The 19205-nt window shown below is 39.3% G+C and overlaps 1 long non-coding RNA gene across 1 annotated transcript in view; it reads right to left on the reverse strand.

Moving 5' to 3' along the window:
- The window catches only part of LOC111549263, an 11671-nt gene extending 3303 nt beyond the window's left edge, over nucleotides 1-8368 (reverse strand). Inside the window, exons 1-2 of the long non-coding RNA XR_002733660.1 lie at nucleotides 8244-8368; nucleotides 8039-8149 (exon numbers count right to left, since the gene is read on the reverse strand). This is a non-coding gene — a long non-coding RNA (uncharacterized LOC111549263). The remainder of the gene's footprint in view (nucleotides 1-8038; nucleotides 8150-8243) is intronic.
- Between the last annotated feature and the right edge of the window lie 10837 nt (nucleotides 8369-19205).

Genomic DNA, 19205 nt, shown 5'->3' on the forward strand with positions numbered 1-19205 from the left:
AAATAAATAAATAAATAAATAAATAAATAAATAAATAAATAAATAAATATTTTCTTTTTCTCTGTTTCTATTGCATAGAATACAGTTTTTGTTTGAATACGCAAAATATTTTTTAATTTGTCTGAGGATATTAGTTACAGTTTATTTTTGTTTTGGTCTCTGTCTTTTGTGTCACAGACTATGCTCAAAGAACTGGTGATATGCTATAAAGCTATTAGAAACTCCCTGTGGAGGACTGGCATACTGATGAGCTTTATGGTAGGATGGTGGTTCTCAACTAAAGGTAATTTTGTGCCTGGTGTCCGCACCCCAGGCATCTTTGACTGTCATTACTGGGCAAAGAATACTACTGGTATCTAATGGGCAGAGGTCAAGGATGCCGCTAAACATCCTACAAGGCACAGGAGAGCCCCCACCAACAAAGAATTATCTGGTCCAAAACATCAACGGTGCTCAGACTGAGACATTCTGCTGTAGAGGGGTGGCCAGCCTGCTTTCTCACTGTGGATCTCATATGTCAATAGCTAAAAGACTTTGGTGTGTGTGGTCAGTTTCAAATCTTTCAGTCCCCTGCTGGAAAATATAAACTTGGCCACTCATGTTTTGAGCTGGACAGAGGAAGGAGGCTGGCAGGGTTCTTGAGCTTTAGTATTCAGGCTTTCACCTAAAATCCTGTTTTCACTCTAGCACTTCATGCCTCTGTTCTCTTTGTTAATATCCTCTCTGGTTCAAATTTTTCCAGAGGGGTGGTCACCAGGCTAAGAGAAATGGGAATGAGGATATGAGACTCAATTTTTCCTTTTACAGATTTTGAGATAATCTCCTGGCTATTGATACCTACTTACCCTTACTTTTTACAGTGCTGATGTCTCCACTTTCTGAGCCACTCTGGGATCCTATGGGTTGATCGGCTTGCTTCTGGCTGCCATCACCTCTGCAGGCACTTAGATTTGACCTACCTGTGTTCTGCTAAGTCATTTACCATTCCTCCATCCAATTTCCCCCCAATATAGTGTGGTTTGGGGGTTACAGATGTTTTCTAGATTCATCAGAGATGGAATGTAAGTTTCTGTTTCTTGTTCTTCTTGTGAGAATAAGGAATTGGAAATATCTTTAAAAGGAAGCAAATGCGACTTCTATGCCAAATTGCAGAAACTGAATCATATTTCGCTGTATAGATAGATCACTTTTAGTTTATCCATTTATCAGTTTATGGACATTTGGATAGTTTCCACTTTTTGGGCTACAATCAATAATGCTGCTATGAACATTCATGTGAGAGTTTCATGCAGACATGCTTTCAATTCTCTTGGGTATATATGTAGAAGCTGAACAGTTGGGCCATATGGTAATTCTGTTTAAACATTAAGGAATTGTCAGACTGTTTTCCAAAGTGGTTGCACTATTTTACATTCCCACTACCAATGTACAGAGATTTCAATTTTTCCACATCCTTGTCAACACTTGCTACCTGTATTTTTTTTATTATAGCCATTCTAGTGACTATGAAATGGTATCATATTGTGACTGTGACTTGCATTTCCCTGATGGCTGAGGATATAGAGTATCTTTTCATGTGAGAATAGTCAAAACAACAATTGACATGAGAGAATGGTCATATAACAACTGACAAAAGTACAATTGAAAAATATTTCATTGTGTCCCAATTTTGTGTATCACATATGTATGAGTTTTTAATATATACATTTTATGTATTAAAAGAGAAAAAACAGAAAGAAAATAAGCAAAGTCTTAACAATTAATCTCTTACTTCTTTTACACATTTTCTTTACCGTATATGTATTAATATAATGAAAAATAAAATGAAAATGAAATACACTCCTTTAGTATGTGCAAACTTCCAGCAGCTATGTACTGACACACCCTCCCAGAAGACTACAGCAGTATTGGGAAAATAGCAATGTTTGAGCAAAGTTTACACAATTCACTTACGTTCTGGTAGAAGAACCAATACATTATAATTACATCAGTTATAATAACTGGTATATTTGTATGAATTAAATAGTGGAGACCCGTATTTGGTCTACTTTTGGCACTAGGTAAGCATAATTATACCGCATATCCTTTCCACACTTGTCATCCTTCGTCTTGTGCCTGTCATGATGGTGGTGATCACCATGACAATGGTAGGCATCCCTGAGTATTTACAATGTACTAGATTCTTCTCTTATTATTTGAGATGAATCTTTGCAATCTAATGAGGTAGAGGCCGTTAGTATATTTATTTCATACATGAGGAAATTGAGGCATAGACTAAGTGACTTGCCTGTTTAAACTAGAATTGCGTCTAGAAACCAGTAACAGAAAACCTGAGGAACATAGGCTTAAACATTTAGGGTTGGCATTCCTTACGCCACACAGCTCAAGGCCACAGAGCTGGTATATGGTGCAGATTTGTGTTCTTAACCTCTCTAGTGATCTGCCTGCAGGTATTCAGAGGTTTTATTTAGAGTGTATTAATGGGTTGGTGTAACATTTTGTCAAAAGTATGGCTTTTAGAATTGGGGTCACAGAGCCCCGTGGAGAATTTGAGAGGAATTCATGATCCAAGGAATGACATTCAGAGGGCTTGAGAGCTGTGGTCTGAGAAACATCTAAAAAGAATGCAGACTCATCATGCAATAAAGGGATTAGTTTAATTTCACCAGGGTTAAGAAGGGAGGGAAAAGGTGGTTTGTAGAATTCCATCCACCAAAATCAAGCTACAACTGTGAAAAAAGTAAGGTGAAGGTGAAACAAACCCAGGGAATAGGTATTATAAAACTGAGCCCATCTGAAGAATGCAATCTTAGATTGTCTCTTGCCACAGCTGTTGCCTTTGTAAGCATGTATGCTTAGGGCTTGCATCCTGCCCTGAATATGTAAGTGATAATCAACCATCTCGTGGTCATAGTCACGGTCAGCACAATCTCATTAATTGCCTGGGATGTTACAACTCCACCTCTGTCCAGAATGGTGTCTTCTTAACTATATGGTGTTTTAGATAAATTTAAATATAATAAAATAACCAACCCACAAATAATATTTTTGTGTAAAGTTCAAGAATAGGTAAGCATTGGGGGTAATCTCCTATACTTGTTATTTAAAGTATAATCCTTAAGGAGAAGCTGACAGATTACCTCTGTGATTTTGGTTTTACCTACATTACTAATTTCAGACATAATTCTAAGTTGATAGGCATAAGAATTTGGCTAATATTATGAATAGCTTTTAATAATGGGGATATTTTCTTTTTTTCTTTTAAGTTTATTTTATTATACTCTAAGTTCTGGGGTACAAGTGCAGAACGTGCAGGTTTGTTACAAGATACACATGTGCTATGGTGGTTTGCTGCACCTGTCAACCCCTCATTTAGGTTTTAAGCTACATATGCATTAGGTATTTGTCCTAATGCTCTCCCTCCCTTTTCTTCCCATCCCTGATAGGCCCCAGTGTGTGACGTTCCCCTCCCTGTGTTTTCATTGTTCAGCTCCCATTTATGAGTGAGAACACAGTGTTTGGTTTTCTGTTCCTGTGTTAGTTTGCTGAGAATGATGGTTTCCAGCTTCATCCATGTCCCTGCAAAGGACATGAACTCATCCTTTTTTGTGACTGCACAATATTTCATGGTGTATATGTGCCACATTTTCTTTATCCAGTCTATCATTGATGGGTATTTGGATTGGTTCCAAGTCTTTGCTATTGTAAATAGTTCTGCAATAAACACACGTGTGCATGTGTCTTTATAGTAGAAGGATTTATAATCCTTTGGCTATATATCCACTAATGGGATTGCTGGGTCAAATGGTATTTCTGGCTCTAGATCCTTGAGGAATCACCACACTGTCTTTCACAGTGGTTGAACTAACAAGGGAGATATTTTCTGAGAAATGCATTGTTAGGTGATGTCATCATTGTGTGAACATCATCGAGCGTACTTACACAAACCTAGATGGCAGAGCCTACTACACACCTAGGCTAGATGGTATGGCCTGTTGCTCCTAGGCTACAAGCCTATACAGCACGTTACTATACTGAATACTGGAGGCAATTATGACACAATGGTAAGTATTTGTGTATCTAAACATGTTTAAACATAGAAAAGATACAATTAAAATATGGTATAAAAGATAAACAATGGTACATTTGTATAGGACACTTACCATGAATGGAGCTTGCAGGACTGGAAGTTGTTCTGGATGAGTCAGTGAGTGAGTTGTGAGTGAATGGGAAGGCATAGGATGTTACTGTATACTACTGTAGATTCTGTAAATGCTATACACTTGGGCTACCCTAAATTTATTTTTAAAAATTTTCCTTCCTCAATAAAAAATTAACTTTAGCTTACTAAAATCTGGCCTTGGACTAGGGCAAACAAAGCGTGTCCCATTCAGTAACTTTTTTACTTTAAAAACCTTTAAATGTTTTTAACTTTTATAATAACACAGCTTAAAACCCAAACACATTGTACAGCTGTATGAAAAGATTTTCTTTCTTTATATTCTTATTCTTTAGGCTTTTAAAATTAAAACTTATTTTATTTTACTTTTTAAACTTTTTTGTTAAAAACTAAGAAACGAACACACACATTAGCCTAGGCCTACACAGGGTCAGGGTCATCAATATCATGGTCATCTACCTCCACATCTTGTCACACTGGAAGGTCTTTGGGGGCAATAATGCATAGAACCGTCACCTCCTGTGATAACAACAACTTCTGGATACCTCCTGAAGGACCTGCGCGAGGCTGTTTTACAGTTAAGTTTTTTATTTTTCTAAGTAGAAGGAGCACACTCTAAAATAGCAGTAAAAATATAGTAAATATGTAAATCATTAACAATTATTTATTATCATTATCAAGTATTATCTACTGTACAGAATTGTATGTGCAAGACTTTTATAGGACTGGCAGCTCAGTAGGTTTGTTTACCCCAGCATCACCACGAATACATGAGTAATGTGTTGCCTTATGATATTACGATGGCTAGGATAATACTAGGCAATAGGAATTTTTCAACTCCATTTTAATCTTATGGGATGACCACCGTTAGTGTATGTGGTCAGCATGTGGTGCATTAAGATATCTATATCAATATCTATCTATCTACCTATAGTCTAATTTATTAGATTATAAAATTGTAGTGCTTGTAAGGAATGTTTAGTTTACCCTTTAAGCGTCTGAACTCCTAGAAGAAAAACTTAAATATGTGAAATTTGCAAATATAGTTAAAATACTTATGAAAATGACTAAGAACTTGAGGAATTAACTAACTTTGTAAATGGTAATGGCTATTAAAAGGAATTTAGCCTGTTCAGCTTAAGTTAATCAGGTATTAATAAAATAATAACTGAAAGTGACTCATATTTTATTAGAATTTCAAATAAAATAAAAAGTCTTGTAAATTGCACTTAAAATTTAAGGCAGATGGGTTTTAAATTTTGTAACACTAATAAGTGAATACTAATTGAAAGCCAAAGTGACTGTAAATAGTTCTTTCTCTGTACAAAGGCCCCCTTGGACTCTAAAAGGCTGCACATTGACACATTTTTCATTCTGGATGAATAGAGCCTTTATGCAGCAATTCCTTGTTTACTCAGCCTGTAGCACTTGTCTAGACAGGACAATAGGCTGGTTAGTGCCAAATATGAAGGCAGCAGCAGGTTCCAAGAACTTGTGGTGTACTGTGGTTGTTGGACGTGATCTTCCTCTACGATTCCCGCCACTCTATCCCTTGCATAACATTCTTACTTAAAACCATTTTTTTTTTCTAACTAAAAAAAAATCTGGCCTTGGGTTAGGGCAAACAAAGCATGTCCCATTCCGCAGGTGTGGTTACTTGGACAATAAAGCCCAACTTGCATTGCTCAGTGGGCTCCATTGTCCCTGCTCTGGGCATACGTTCTTCTGGTGAGAGACTTCAAGACTACCCTCCAGAAAAGAGAGGATTCTATATTTTCATATTTTCTGGCAAACGATTTTAGGTTGTACTGATATCGTTTCTTGTCCAGCAGAACTTCAGTTTATTTATCTTGGCTGTAACAGAGTGTTGGATTGGGAATACACCTGCTGAAGAATCATTCTTTTCACAGTCCTCTACTATTTTCCTTTTTTTGGGTCTAAATGGATTACCAGTGGTATAATAGCTGTGTCCACTAGGATGGGCAGGGCTTGTTGGTTCTTCCTGGCATCTCCCTGTATGAGGCTGCTGGAGGAGGTACTCAGCACTCACTAGTAGGTTTATGAGTTCAGGATTTGAGGTAGACCTGCCTCTTGGAGTAGCCAGCAGGGGCTCTGCCTCTGATAAAGTCCCGCCTATTCTTTGGTGACAGTCGCATCTCAAGAAGTCAGGAGCCCTCTCATGTGCTCCTTCCTATTGTAAAATCTCTATTACTTCAGCACAGCTTCCTTTGTCAACTGGTTTTATTCATTTATTTTTGAGACGGAGTCTCACTCTGTCGCCAGGCTGGAGTGCAGTGGCGCGATCTCGGCTCACTGCAACCTCCGCCTGCTGGATTCAAGCGATTCTCCTGCGTCAGCCTCCCAAGTAGCTGGGATTACAGGCACGAGCTGCCATGCCGGCTAACTTTTGTATTTTTAGTAGAGACGGGGTTTTGCCATATTGGCCACGGTGGTCTCAAACTCCTGACCTCAGGTGATCCTCCCGCCTTGGCCTCCCAAAGTACTGGGATTACAGGCGGGAGCCACTGCGCCTGGCCAACTGGTTTTATTTTAATTCAAAAATTTTACCTGATGCTCTCAAGAATAACTTCAGTTCCAAAGCCCTCTTGTGACAGGAAGTGACAGAATTCACAACAAAGAGGCTTCCCTGATAGCCAGACAGGCACACAGGGAATGTGTCAATTAGCCCTTTGGCTTCCAGAGATTATTTCTAACCACACAGAGTTCTCAGAGTGGGAAAGATTTGGGATTGCTTTCCAGCCAGGTCGCTGGGCACAGTCTCAGATCCCTGGGCTGTGCCTCCTGTTGTGTTTCCCCAAATGCCTGGCCTGGGGCCCATCCCTGGGCCCTCTCTGGGTTCTGTCAACCTCCTTATGTGGGGCAGAGTGTGGTTGAATCCCTGCCACTGTCTGGCGTTGGCATAGTGCTGAAAGACAGTGCTACTGGCACTTCAGTCTGCTACAGACCACCTGGGGAGCTTGCGAAAATGCAGGCGCTGACTCCCCAGTCTTGGCTGGAGGGTGGGGGATGGGGATAGCTGAGAGCCTGGGCTTCTGTCGAGCTCTGGGTGATGCTGTGCTGCAGTTCTTGGACCAAAATTTGAATAGAAAAGATTGAAAATGTAGTTTAGGTCTCTTTCAATGTCTCTCCCTCTCTTTCTCTCCTTCTCTCTCCCCACTCTTCTTTCCTGCCTTTCTTCCTTCACTTTCTTCTTGTTAGTAAGACTCCTGTACCTAATTAAGATCACATGATTTCTGTCTATTCGAACTTGAGTTACACTTCAAAAATTTCCCCCTACACCTCCACCAGGATTTAGGAAAAATGATGTGTGTTTTTGTTGGAGATGGGCTGAAAAACCCCACTTTGTCATTCAAATGGCAGCCTTCTAAAATGACCTTCAGTCCAAAAACTTCTGCCCATAGTCTCTGTGGATTATTTATTTATAGTGTGTCAAATAAGAATCTAATCCTCTTTACATCACTTGTCTTTACTTTCTTTTGAATAACAGGTCTCAATATTTAAAAAAAAAAAATTCTCTTTAGAAAAAAATAATTTTCCTATAAAATTCTGGTGATAATGACCGCAACCAGATCCCAGGATCCCCATCAGTAGTCATCATTTATAATGGAATTTAATGTTTTAAATAGCTTGCCTATTATGCTGGGGTGAGAAAAAATTATTCCCTACAACCAAGGAATATTAAAATCAAAAGGATATTAAGTTTCTAGTCATTTTGGAACTGAAAACTGCAGCAATTATTTTGTTTGTTGTGTGCTCTGTACATATATATCAGCTTTTAAATTCTTTCTTGTTATTCTTTTTCAACTTTTGTAGCAGTAGCTGATCTAGTGCACTTACCGAAGGTGCTCCATTTCCTTGCTGTGTTGTCTTGTCAGATGTGGTCAATGATATCCTGTTTCTGCGGGAACAAGTGCAACTTCCTTCATGATGCAGAAGCAGGAGCTACCTCTGAGAATTAATAGATTCCATTAAAAAATTATGGTAAAAATTATCTTTATAACTTTACAGAGATGAAGGCTTAAAGATTAAACACTGTTGATACCTCTCCACTCTTACTTTCAACCTCCAACGTTTGTCAAGAGATTAGAGGCAGATCAAGAAGATGTTGTTCAGGTTGCTGGTTTTGTGGCTCAGTACCCTCCAGGTTCCTTGACACTCAGGTGCTATTTAGTCTAAGAAAGCATCTTAAAACAACAGGGCTGACTCCTATTGATGTCAAGGATGGGCAGGATGCTTGCTTGAGGTTGGGTGATTAGTAGAAGCCTTGGGATGGGCCTGGGTCCTCATAAAACTAATGTTCACCAAAGTGAAATAGATAGTGGGTCTAAATGACACACTGCACTTGATTACATACTGTCAGAATTCTCTCCTAAAATATCATTCATTTATCATGATGCCAGTTTCTAGTTCAACCAATTTTTAAAAAACCACTTCTTTGGTTTAATTGATATTAGGGCACCTAAAAATCATTTAAGTGTGACTACAACAACAAAACATTGCAAAGCATTTACTATATGCCAAGGGCAGTAATTTAATTCTTTCAATAATTCCTTGGAGAAATTATCTCTACTTTGCAAGTAAGAAAACTGAGACTCCAAGAAGTTAAGTAACTTGATCCAAATCTAGGCAAACACCAGTAGGTGGGTATGGGTGTGGACAGCCTTGAGTTCAGGCAATAAGGAGGTACAATGTCTGTAGAAAATTTAAATATAATAGTAAAACTAACTAAACACCACACTGCTTTTTTAAAAAGCATTTACAAAATTTGATCAAAAATATATGACATAAACTTTTCCATCTTAACCATTTTAAGTGTATAGGTCAGTGGATTAAGGAAGGGCATTCCTATTGTTGTGCTTCCATTACCACCATCCATGTACAGAGTTCTTTTTATTATCCCACACTGAAAGTCTGTACCCATTACACGGTAACTTCCCATTCTCCCTCCTCTATTACCTGCAAACCACCATAGATGTCTCATATAATTGGTATCATATTTGTCCTTTTGTATCTGGCTTATTTCACTTAGCATAATGTTCTTTATTATTATTATTATACTTTAAGTTCTAGGGTACATGTGCACAATGTGCAGGTTTGTTACATATGTATACATGTGCCATGTTGGCGTGCTGTACCCATTAACTTGTCATTTACATTAGGTATATCTCCTAATGCTATCCCTCCCCCTACCTCCCCACAATGGCACCCGGTGTGTGATGTTCCCCTTCCTGTGTCCAAGTGATCTCATTGTTCAATTCCCACCTATGAGTGAGAACATGTAGTATTTGGTTTTCTGTTCTTACGATAGTTTGCTGAGAATGATGGTTTCCAGCTGCATCCATGTCCTTACAAAGGACATGAACTCATCCTTTTTTATGGCTGCATAGTATTCCATGGCGTATATGTGCCACATTTTCTTAATCCAGTCTGTCACTGATGGACATGTGGGTTGATTCCAAGTCTTTGCTATTGTGAATAGTGCCACAGTAAACATACGTGTGCATGTGTCTTTATAGCAGCATGACTTATAATCCTTTGGGTATATCCCCAGTAATGGGATGGATGGGTCAAATGGTATTTCTAGTTCTAGATCCTTGAGGAATCGCCACACTGTTTTCCACAATGGTTGAACTAGTTGATAGTCCCACCAACAGCGTAAAAGTGTTCCTATTTCTCCACATCATCTCCAGCACCTGTTGTTTCCTGATTTTTTAATGATTGCCATTCTGACTGGTGTGAGATGGTATCTCATTGCGGTTTTGATTTGCATTTCTCTGATGGTGAGTGATGATGAGCATTTTTTCATGTGTCTGCTGGCTGTATGAATGTCTTCTTTGAGAAGTGTCTGTTCACTTTTTGCCCACTTTTTGATGGGGTTGTTTGTTTTTTTCTTGCAAATTTGATTGCATTCTTTATAGGTTCTGGATATTAGCCCTTTGTCAGGTGAGTAGATTGCAAAAATTTTCTCCCATTCTGTAGGTTGCCTGATCACTCTGATGGTAGTTTCTTTTGCTGTGCAGAAGCTCTTTAGTTTAATTAGATCCCATTTCTCAATTTTGGCTTTTGTTGCCATTGCTTTTGGTGTTTTAGTCATGAAGTCCTTGCCCATGCCTATGTCCTGAATGGTATTCCCTAGGTTTTCTTCTAGGGTTTTTATGGTTTTAGGTCTAACATTTAAGTCTCTAATCCATCTTGAATTAATTTTCATATAAGGAGTAAGGAAAGGATCCAGTTTCAGCTTTCTACATATGGCTAGCCAATTTTCCCAGCACCATTTATTAAATATGGAATCCTTTCCCCTTTTCTTGTTTTTGTCAGGTTTGTAAAAGATCAGATGGCTATAGATGTATGGTATTATTTCTGAGGGCTCTGTTCTGTTCCATTGGTCTATATCTCTGTTTTGGTACCAGTTCCATGCTGTTTTGGTTACTGTAGCCTTGTAGTACAGTTTGAAGTCAGGTAGCGTGATGCCTCCAGCTTTGTTCTTTTGACTTAAGATTGTCTTGGCAATGCAGGGTCTTTTTTGGTTCCATATGAACTTTAAAGTAGTTTTTTCCAGTTCTGTGAAGAAAGTCATTGGTAGCTTAATGGGGATGGCATTGAATCTATAAATTACCTTGGGCAGTAAGGCCATTTTCACAATTTTGATTCTTCCTATCCATGAACATGGTATGTTCTTCCATTTGTTTGTGTCCTCTTTTATTTCACTGAGCAGTGGTTTGTAGTTCTCCTTGAAGAGGTCCTTTACAACCCTTGTAAGTTGGATTCCTAGGTATTTTATTCTGTTTGAAGCTATTGTGAATGGGAGTTCATTTATGATTTGGCTCTCTGTTTGTCTGTTACTGGTGTATAAGAATGCTTGTGATTTTTGCACACTGATTTTGCTGAGACTTTGCTGAAGTTGCTTATCAGCTTAAGGAGATTTTGGGCTGAGGCAATGGGGTTTTCTAAATATACAATCGTGTTATCTGCAAACAGGGACAATTTGACTTCTTCTTTCCTAACTGAATACCATTGATTTCTTTCTCTTGCCTGATTGCCCTAGCCAGAACTTCCAACACTATGTTGAATAGGAGTGGTGAGAGAGGGCATCCCTGTCTTGTGCCAGTTTTCAAAGGGAATGCTTCCAGTTTTTGCCCATTCAGTATGATATTGGCTGTGGGTTTGTCATGAATAGCTCTTATTATTTTGAGATATATTCCATCAATACCAAATTTATTGAGAGTTTTTAGCATGAAGGGCTGTTGAATTTTGTCGAAGGCCTTTTCTGCATCTGTTGAGATAATCATGTGGTTTTTGTCTTTGGTTCTGTTTATATGCTGGATTACGTTTATTGATTTGTGTATGTCGAACCAGCCTTGCATCCCAGGGATGAAGCCCACTTAATCATGGTGGATAAGCTTTTTGATGTGCTGCTGGATTTGGTTTGCCAGTATTTTATTGAGGATTTTTGCATCGATGTTCATCAGGAATATTGGTCTAAAATTCTCTTTTTTTGTTGTATCTCTGTCAGGCTTTGGTATAAGGATGATGTTGCCCTCATAAAATGAGTTAGGGAGGATTCCCTCTTTTTCTATTGATTGGAATAGTTTCAGAAGGAATGGTACCAACTCCTTCTTGTACCTCTGGTAGAATTCGGCTGTGAATCTGTCTGGTCCTGTACCTTTTTTGGTTAGTAAGCTATTAATTATTGCCTCAATTTCAGAGCCTGTTATTGGTCTATTCAGGGATTCAACTTCTTCCTGGTTTAGTCTTGGGAGAGTGTAAGTGTCCAGGAAATTATCCATTTCTTCTAGGTTGTCTAGTTTATTTGTGTAGAGGTGTTTATAGTATTCTCTGATGGTAGTTTGTATTTCTCTGGGGTCAGTGGTGATATCCCCTTTATCAATTTTTATTGCATCTATTTGATTCTTCTCTCTTTTCTTCTTTATTAGTCTTGCTATTGGTCTATCAATTTTGTTGATCTTTTCAAAAAACCAGCTCCTGGATTCATTGATTTTTTGGAGGATTTTTTGTGTCTCTATCTGCTTCAGTTCTGCTCTGATCTTAGTTATTTCTTGCCTTCTGCTAGCTTTTGAATGTGTTTGCTCTTGCTTCTCTAGTTCTTTTAATTGTGATATTAGGGTGTCAATTTTAGATCTTTCCAGCTTTCTCTTGTGGGCATTTAGTGCTATAAATTTCCCTCTACACGCTGCTTTAAATGTGTCCCAGAGATTCTGGTATATTGTATCTTTGTTCTCATTGGTTTCAAAGAACATCTTTATTTCTGCCTTCATTTTGTTATGTACCCAGTAGTCATTCAGGAGTAGGTTGTTCAGTTTCCATGTAGTTGAGCGGTTTTGATTGAATTTCTTAGTCCTGAGTTCTAGTTTGATCACACTGTGGTCTGAGAGACAGTTTGTTATAACTTCTGTTCTTTTACATTTGCTGAGGAGTGCTTTACTTCCAACCATGTGGTCAATTTTGGAATAAGTGTGATGTGGTGCTGAGAAGAATGTATATTCTGTTGATTTGGGGTTGAGAGCTCTGTAGATGTCTATTAGGTCCGCTTTGTGCAGAGTTGAGTTCAATTCCTGGATAAGCATAGTGTTCTTAAGGCTTATCCATGCTGAAGCATGTACCAGCAATTTTCTTCCTTTTTAAAGGCTGAATAATATTCCCTTATATGTATACAACACATTTTATTTATCCATTCATCCATCAGTGGATTCATGGGTTGCTTCCTCCCTTTGACTGTGGTGAGTAGTGTGCTATGAGTGTGTGTTGCGTGTGTTTAAATCATAATGTGTTAGCCATTCTAAATGTCATTGATAAAATACTCCTCCCCCTCAAAAAAATTTTTTTGCCTAAGTTGCTAATTTTTAAGCAAATGGGAGTACTGTCGAATTTTAGTAATGTACTGTATGCCTCAAAAACAGTGAACTTTAAGATATACTTTTCCTTTAAGAAATATTTGATTCTACATGGAAGTTAATGCCTAGAACTCCCAGTTACAGAGTCAGAGTCAGCCACTATTCATTTAGAGAATAAGTTTATTATGGTTTAAAAGTTTCTGAGCTTACTTTGGGTGCAATTCATGTCTTGAACCCCTGTGGTACTACATATTCCTGTGTTTAAACATTAGATTCAAAATAAACAATGATAGTGTGTGATTATAAAGGCAAAGAACAGAACTTGAGTCACTCTAATTTTATCACTCTGTGGGAACAATTTGGAGGCTTTGTTCTTTAAGATTTAAAGCAGTGACAGCTATCAACTGTGATGTGCAATATTTTTGTTAAGTATGCACAAATTTTAATTAATTCATGAAATGTCGGACTAAATTTGAATATCTTTAGAGTTAAAATTTACTTTTTAAAATGGTTAACTGGGCTGGGCATGGTGGCTCATACTTGTAATCCCAGCACTTTGGGAAGCCAAGGCAGGGAAATCACTTGAGCCCAGGAGTTTGAGGCTGCAGTGAACTATGATTATGCCATGCACTCTAGCCTGGGTGACAGAGCAAGAGCCGGTCTCTAAATAAATAAATAAATAAAATACTTAATTATTTTAAACATAAACATTAATCAAGAAAATAATGATCATTTACTAATTGTGACCTGAATGCACAGAAAATAATTTTGTTGTATAGAGGAGAAGATGTTTTTAAAAATGATGCTCTCTAGTTGTCAAACATTCTAGGTATATTAAAGTCACAGGTTTATACATATCAGGAGATGTGTTCAAACCCAACTCTAATTCTATGCTGTTTTACCTCTACTCTATGCTATTTAATTATTAGCAAGTTTGTCCATTTTCTAAAGATAGTTTGTTGTCTACCAGTACAGAGTAATGGTTAAAACACTGACTATATAGCCAATACAACAGAACATTCTCTCGCTTTGGGAAACTTTACTTTTAGTGAGGAAGAAAAACAATGTAATCATTTGAGCAATTTTACAAATGTAACTGGTGTCTTGTTATTTGTTTTGCTTTTGTTTTGCTGCTTTAATTCACAAGGTGGTTGGATAGGAGGTAGATGGATGGGGGCTGTGGAGTAATGAGGGGTCAAGATGTTTTTCAATTTCCCAGCAGATGGAGAGCCCTACATAGTGTCTATAGCGCTCACTCGTCTTATACCCAACCTATCTAAGGTGGTGGTAAACGCTTTTCTGCTTCTAATTGGGTGAGGAGGAATATTACGATTTGACTCAGGACATGGAAAAAAGACCTAAATTGGAAAGACAAGAGTGCCTAGCTGTGTGCACATGCATGGAGAAGGGAAGAAGTAGAGGTTTCCCTGGACAGAAGGCAGGTAAGGAGTTTGAGGGGTTGCTGAGTGTTGAGGAGTGGAGTGTGTAAGGTGGGGTGAATCTCTGCCTTAGTGGAAAGTCAGTCCAGACTGGCCAATACATGCTGGGGCTTTGAGCAGCTTCGAGGGTCTGTGGTCTTTCTGTAACTGGTGGAGAGGATTGCTGGGGTAGGGGTCCCTGAGTTTGCCAGAGAGCCACTAAACCAGTCCAGCATGCAACTGCAGCATCAATTTTCTGTGGAGAAACAGTTTTCTCGTGTTGCATAAATTCAGAATTCTTGGGTGATCTCATGAGGGTGTGGGGTGGGGAGGGAGCCCACAGATTAAATTCTTATGAGTCAAGAGGTTGAGAATTAGGAGCACATTTAGTTTTAATTTTAGGAATAATGGAATGTGACATTTTTTTTGCACCTGAGTAATGAAGAGTAAAATTCCTGCTTGCTATACAAATAAACAAGCAATTGCAACACAGCATGATGAACAATGTTGGACGAAGCATCAAGTTCACAGAGAGCACTTAGGAGGGTCAGGGAAGGCCTCCTGGGAAGAGTTGTCTAAATCAAGACTGAAGAGCATTAGCCAGGAGAAGGAATGTTGGGATGCACTAGGGAGGGAGATGAGGAAAAATGCTCCAGACAAAGGGAATAAAGGCACAAAGGCCTATGGGAGAATGAGCAGGAGTACCTGGAAATGTAGCATGACTGTACAAGAAGTTATGGGGGGAAGATTGGCCCGAGGTGAGGTGAGCTGGGGACAGACCAGAAAAATCCCACACTGGGAAGTTAGGGATTTATCCTGAAGGCATTGGGGAAGCAATTGATGTGTTTTACCCAGAGGAATGACAGAATAATATTTACATTTTTAGAAAGGTCACTTTGACTATCAAAAGGAGAGCAAAGTGTAGGGGGAAGGAAGGGCAACTCTATCTGAAGACTAGCCAGCCAAAGGGAGGCAGGGCTCAAGGTGCTGGCAGAGCCGTGCCCTCTCTAGTGCTCTAGGGAAGAATCTGTTCCATGCCATTTTCTTAGCTTCTAGATTGTTGGCAATTCTTGGTGTTCCTTGGTTTGTAAATCCATCACACCAATGTCTGCATGTGTCATTGAATGGTGTCCTCCTTGTGTGTTTCTGTGTTTTCACATCATCATCCCTCTGTATGTGTCTGTGTCTCTTCTCCTCTTCTTATGAGGACGCCAGTTAGATTGGATTTAGGGCTCATCCTACTCCAGTATGAATTTACCTTGACTTAAGTAGTTATATCTGTAAAGACCTGATATGGTTTGGCTGTGTCCCTACCCAAAACTCATCTTGAACTGTAATCCAAATTAAAATCCCCATGTGTTGGGGGAAGGACCTTGTGGGAGGTGATTGGATAATGGGGGCAATTCCCTAATGCTGTTCTCATGATAGTGAGTGAGTTCTGGCAAGATCTGATGGTTTTTTATAAGGGGCCTTTTCCTGCTTTGCTCTGCACTTCTCCTTCCTGCTGCTATGTGAAGAAGGACATGTTTGCTTCCCCATTCACCATGATTGTATATTTCCTGAGGCCTCCCCAGCCCTGCATAAATGTGACCCAAGCAATGACCCAAGCTGTACCTTGGGTCAATCAAATCTCTTTCTTTTATAAATTACCCACTCATGGGTATGTCCTTATAGAAGTGTGAGAATGGACTAATAGAGTAAATTGGTCCCAAGGGAGTGGGGTGCTGATATAAGGATACCTGAAAATGTGGAAGTGACTTTAGAATCAGGTAACAGGCAGAGGTTGGAACAGTTTGGAGGTTCAGAAGAAGACAGAACAATATGGGAAAGCTTGGAACTTTCTAGAGAGTTGGAGGGCTTAGAAGATAGGAAGATGTCGGAAAGTTAGCAACTTCCTGGAAACTTGTTGAATGGCTTTGACCAAAATGCTGATAGCAATATGGACAAGGAAGTCCAGGCTGAGATGGTCACAGGTGGAGATGAGGAACTTGTTGAGAACTGGAATAAAGATGACTCTTGATATGCTTTAGCAAAGATACTGATGGCACTTTTCCCCTGGCCTAGACATCTGTGGAACTTTGAACTTGAGATAGATGGTTTAGCATATCTGGCAGAAGAAATTTCTAAGCAGCAAAGCATTCAAGAGGTGACTTGGGTGCTCATAAAAATCATTTCATTTTATCTATTCCCAAAGATATGGTTTGGAATTGGAACTTACGTTTAAAAAGGAAACAGAGCACAAACGTTCAAAAATTTGCAGCCTGACAATGCAATAAAAAAAACCAACTCATTTTCTGAGGAGAAATTTAAGTCAGCTGCAGAATTTGCATAAGTAACAAGGAGCCAAATGTTAATTGCCAAGACAATAGGGAAAATGTCTCCAGGGCATGTCAGAGGCCTTTGAGGAGGCCCCTCCCATCACAGGCCCAGAGGCCTAGGAGGGAAAAATGGTTTCGTGGGCCAGGCCCAGGGCCTTGCTGTTTCCTACAGTCTTGGGACTTGGTGGACTGTATTCTAACATGGCTAAAAGAGGCCAAGGTACAGCTTGGGTCATTGCTTCAGAGCATATGAGCCCCAAGCTTAGTGGCTTCCACATGCTGTTGAGCCTGCAGATGCACAGAAGTCAGGAATTAAGGTTTGGGAACCTCTGCCTAGTTTTCTTTTCTTTTTTTTTTTTTTTGAGACGGAGTCTCGCTCTGTCGCCCAGGCTGGAGTGCAGTGGCCGGATCTCAGCTCACTGCAAGCTCTGCCTCCCGGGTAAAAGGGTGTATGGAAATGTCTGGATGTCCAGACTGAAGTTTGCTGCAGGGGCGGAGCCCTCATGGAGAACCTCTGCTAGGGCAGTGCAGAACGGAAATGTGGGGTTGGAGACCCCACAAAGAGTCCCTATTGGGGCACTGCCCAGTGGAGCTGTGAGAAGAGGGTCACCATCCTCCAGACTCCAGAATAGTAGATTCACCAACAGCTTTCACCATGCACCTAGAAAATGCACAGACACTCAACATCAGCTCATGAAAGCAGTCCAGAGTGGGGCTGTACCCTGTAAAGCCACAAGGGCAGAGCTGCCTAAGGCCATGGTAGCCCACATCTTGCATCAGTGTGACCTGGATGTGAGACATGGAGTCAAAGGAGAACATTTTGGAACTTTAAGGTTTAATGACTGCCCTGTTGGATTTCAGACTTGCATGGGGCCTATAGCCTCTTTATTTTGGCCAATTTGTCCCATCTGGAGCAGGTATATTTACCTGATGCCTGTACCCTCATTGTATCTTGGAAGTAACTAACTTACTTTTGATTTTATAGGCTCATAGGTAGAAAGGACTTGCTGTGTCTCCATTGAGACTTTGGATTTGGACTTTGGGTTAATGCTGGAATGACTTAGGACTTTGGGTTAATGCTGGAATGAGTTCAGACTTTGGGAGACTGTTGGAAAGGCATGATTGTGTTTGAAAAGTGAGGATATGAGATTTGGGAGGGGCCAGAAGGTGGAATGATATGGTTTGGCTGTGTCCCCACCCAAAGTTTCATCTTGAATTGTAATCTGAATTATAATCCCTATATATTGGGGGAGGGACCTCGTAGAAGGTGATTAAATCATGGAGGTGGTTCCCCCTGCTGTTCTTGTGATAGTAAGTGAGTTCTCATGAGAGCTGATGGTCTTCTAAGGGGGTTTTCTCCTCTTCACTCTGCACTTCTCCTTTCTGCTGCCATGTGAAGAAGGACATGTTTGCTTCACCTTCTGCCATGACTGTAAGTTTCCTGAGACTTTCCAAGCCCTGTGGTACTCCGAATCAATTAAACCTCTTGCCTTTTTAAATTACTCAGTCTCAGGCAGTTCTTATAGCAGCATGAGCATGTACTAATACAAGACCCTTTTTCCAAGTAAGGTCACATTCCAAGGTTCTGGAAAAGAAATGAATTTGGGGATGGTAGGACACTACTCTTCTACCCAGTACAAGTTTCATGTGGGCACAACAAAGTTGATCACTGCTGGTTCTGAATTATGAGGCATCAGGTTGCTGTTTAATCAGTTATTTTCCCTTACAAAGTCAACACCACGCAAGGAGGGACTAATGTATTCCAGAAGTATGCCCCCTTGGCTGGCTTGCACATAAATTATCATATAGATTCACTTGGCTTTTTCAGATCTGCAAAGGCTGTGATTGAAGTTCCAAGGAGTAGAAAGATTACAACAAGCACTTGCTCACTGAAGTACATGTTATATTCTCCATTGAGACAACACACTGTATTTTTGACTCAACATAACCTATAAGAACTCCATGGAGGCAGAAGTCAAATATGTATTATTAAGGCATAATGCTATGCAAACATATACATCAATTTTATAAAATGCTAAAAAAAGTTTGAATATTGTTTTAGGAAAGGAAAATACTTTTAATTTTGAGGTCGAAATCTGTTTATAATCTGATAAGCTTATAATATATATATATAGGCTTGTAATATAATATATAAGCTTATCAGAAAAATCAGAGAAAGCTTATATTTTGTGACCATAGGTCAGTTTCAGCTATTTATCAAAATGATAAAACTGAGACATCAAGCAACTGAGTTTAATTCTTATTATGTCATATGCATATTTAGTGTTACACAGTCACAAGCTCTATGATTTACAATACTACATCTCTCTTCTTTTTTTGCTTGCTTGTTTGCTTTTTTCTTTTCTTCTTTCTTTTTTCTTTCTCTCTCCCTCCCTCCTTTCTTTCCTCCCTTCCT

Source organism: Piliocolobus tephrosceles, chromosome 7 (genome assembly GCF_002776525.5).
Source record: "Piliocolobus tephrosceles isolate RC106 chromosome 7, ASM277652v3, whole genome shotgun sequence".
NCBI classification, from domain to species: Eukaryota; Metazoa; Chordata; class Mammalia; order Primates; family Cercopithecidae; genus Piliocolobus; species Piliocolobus tephrosceles.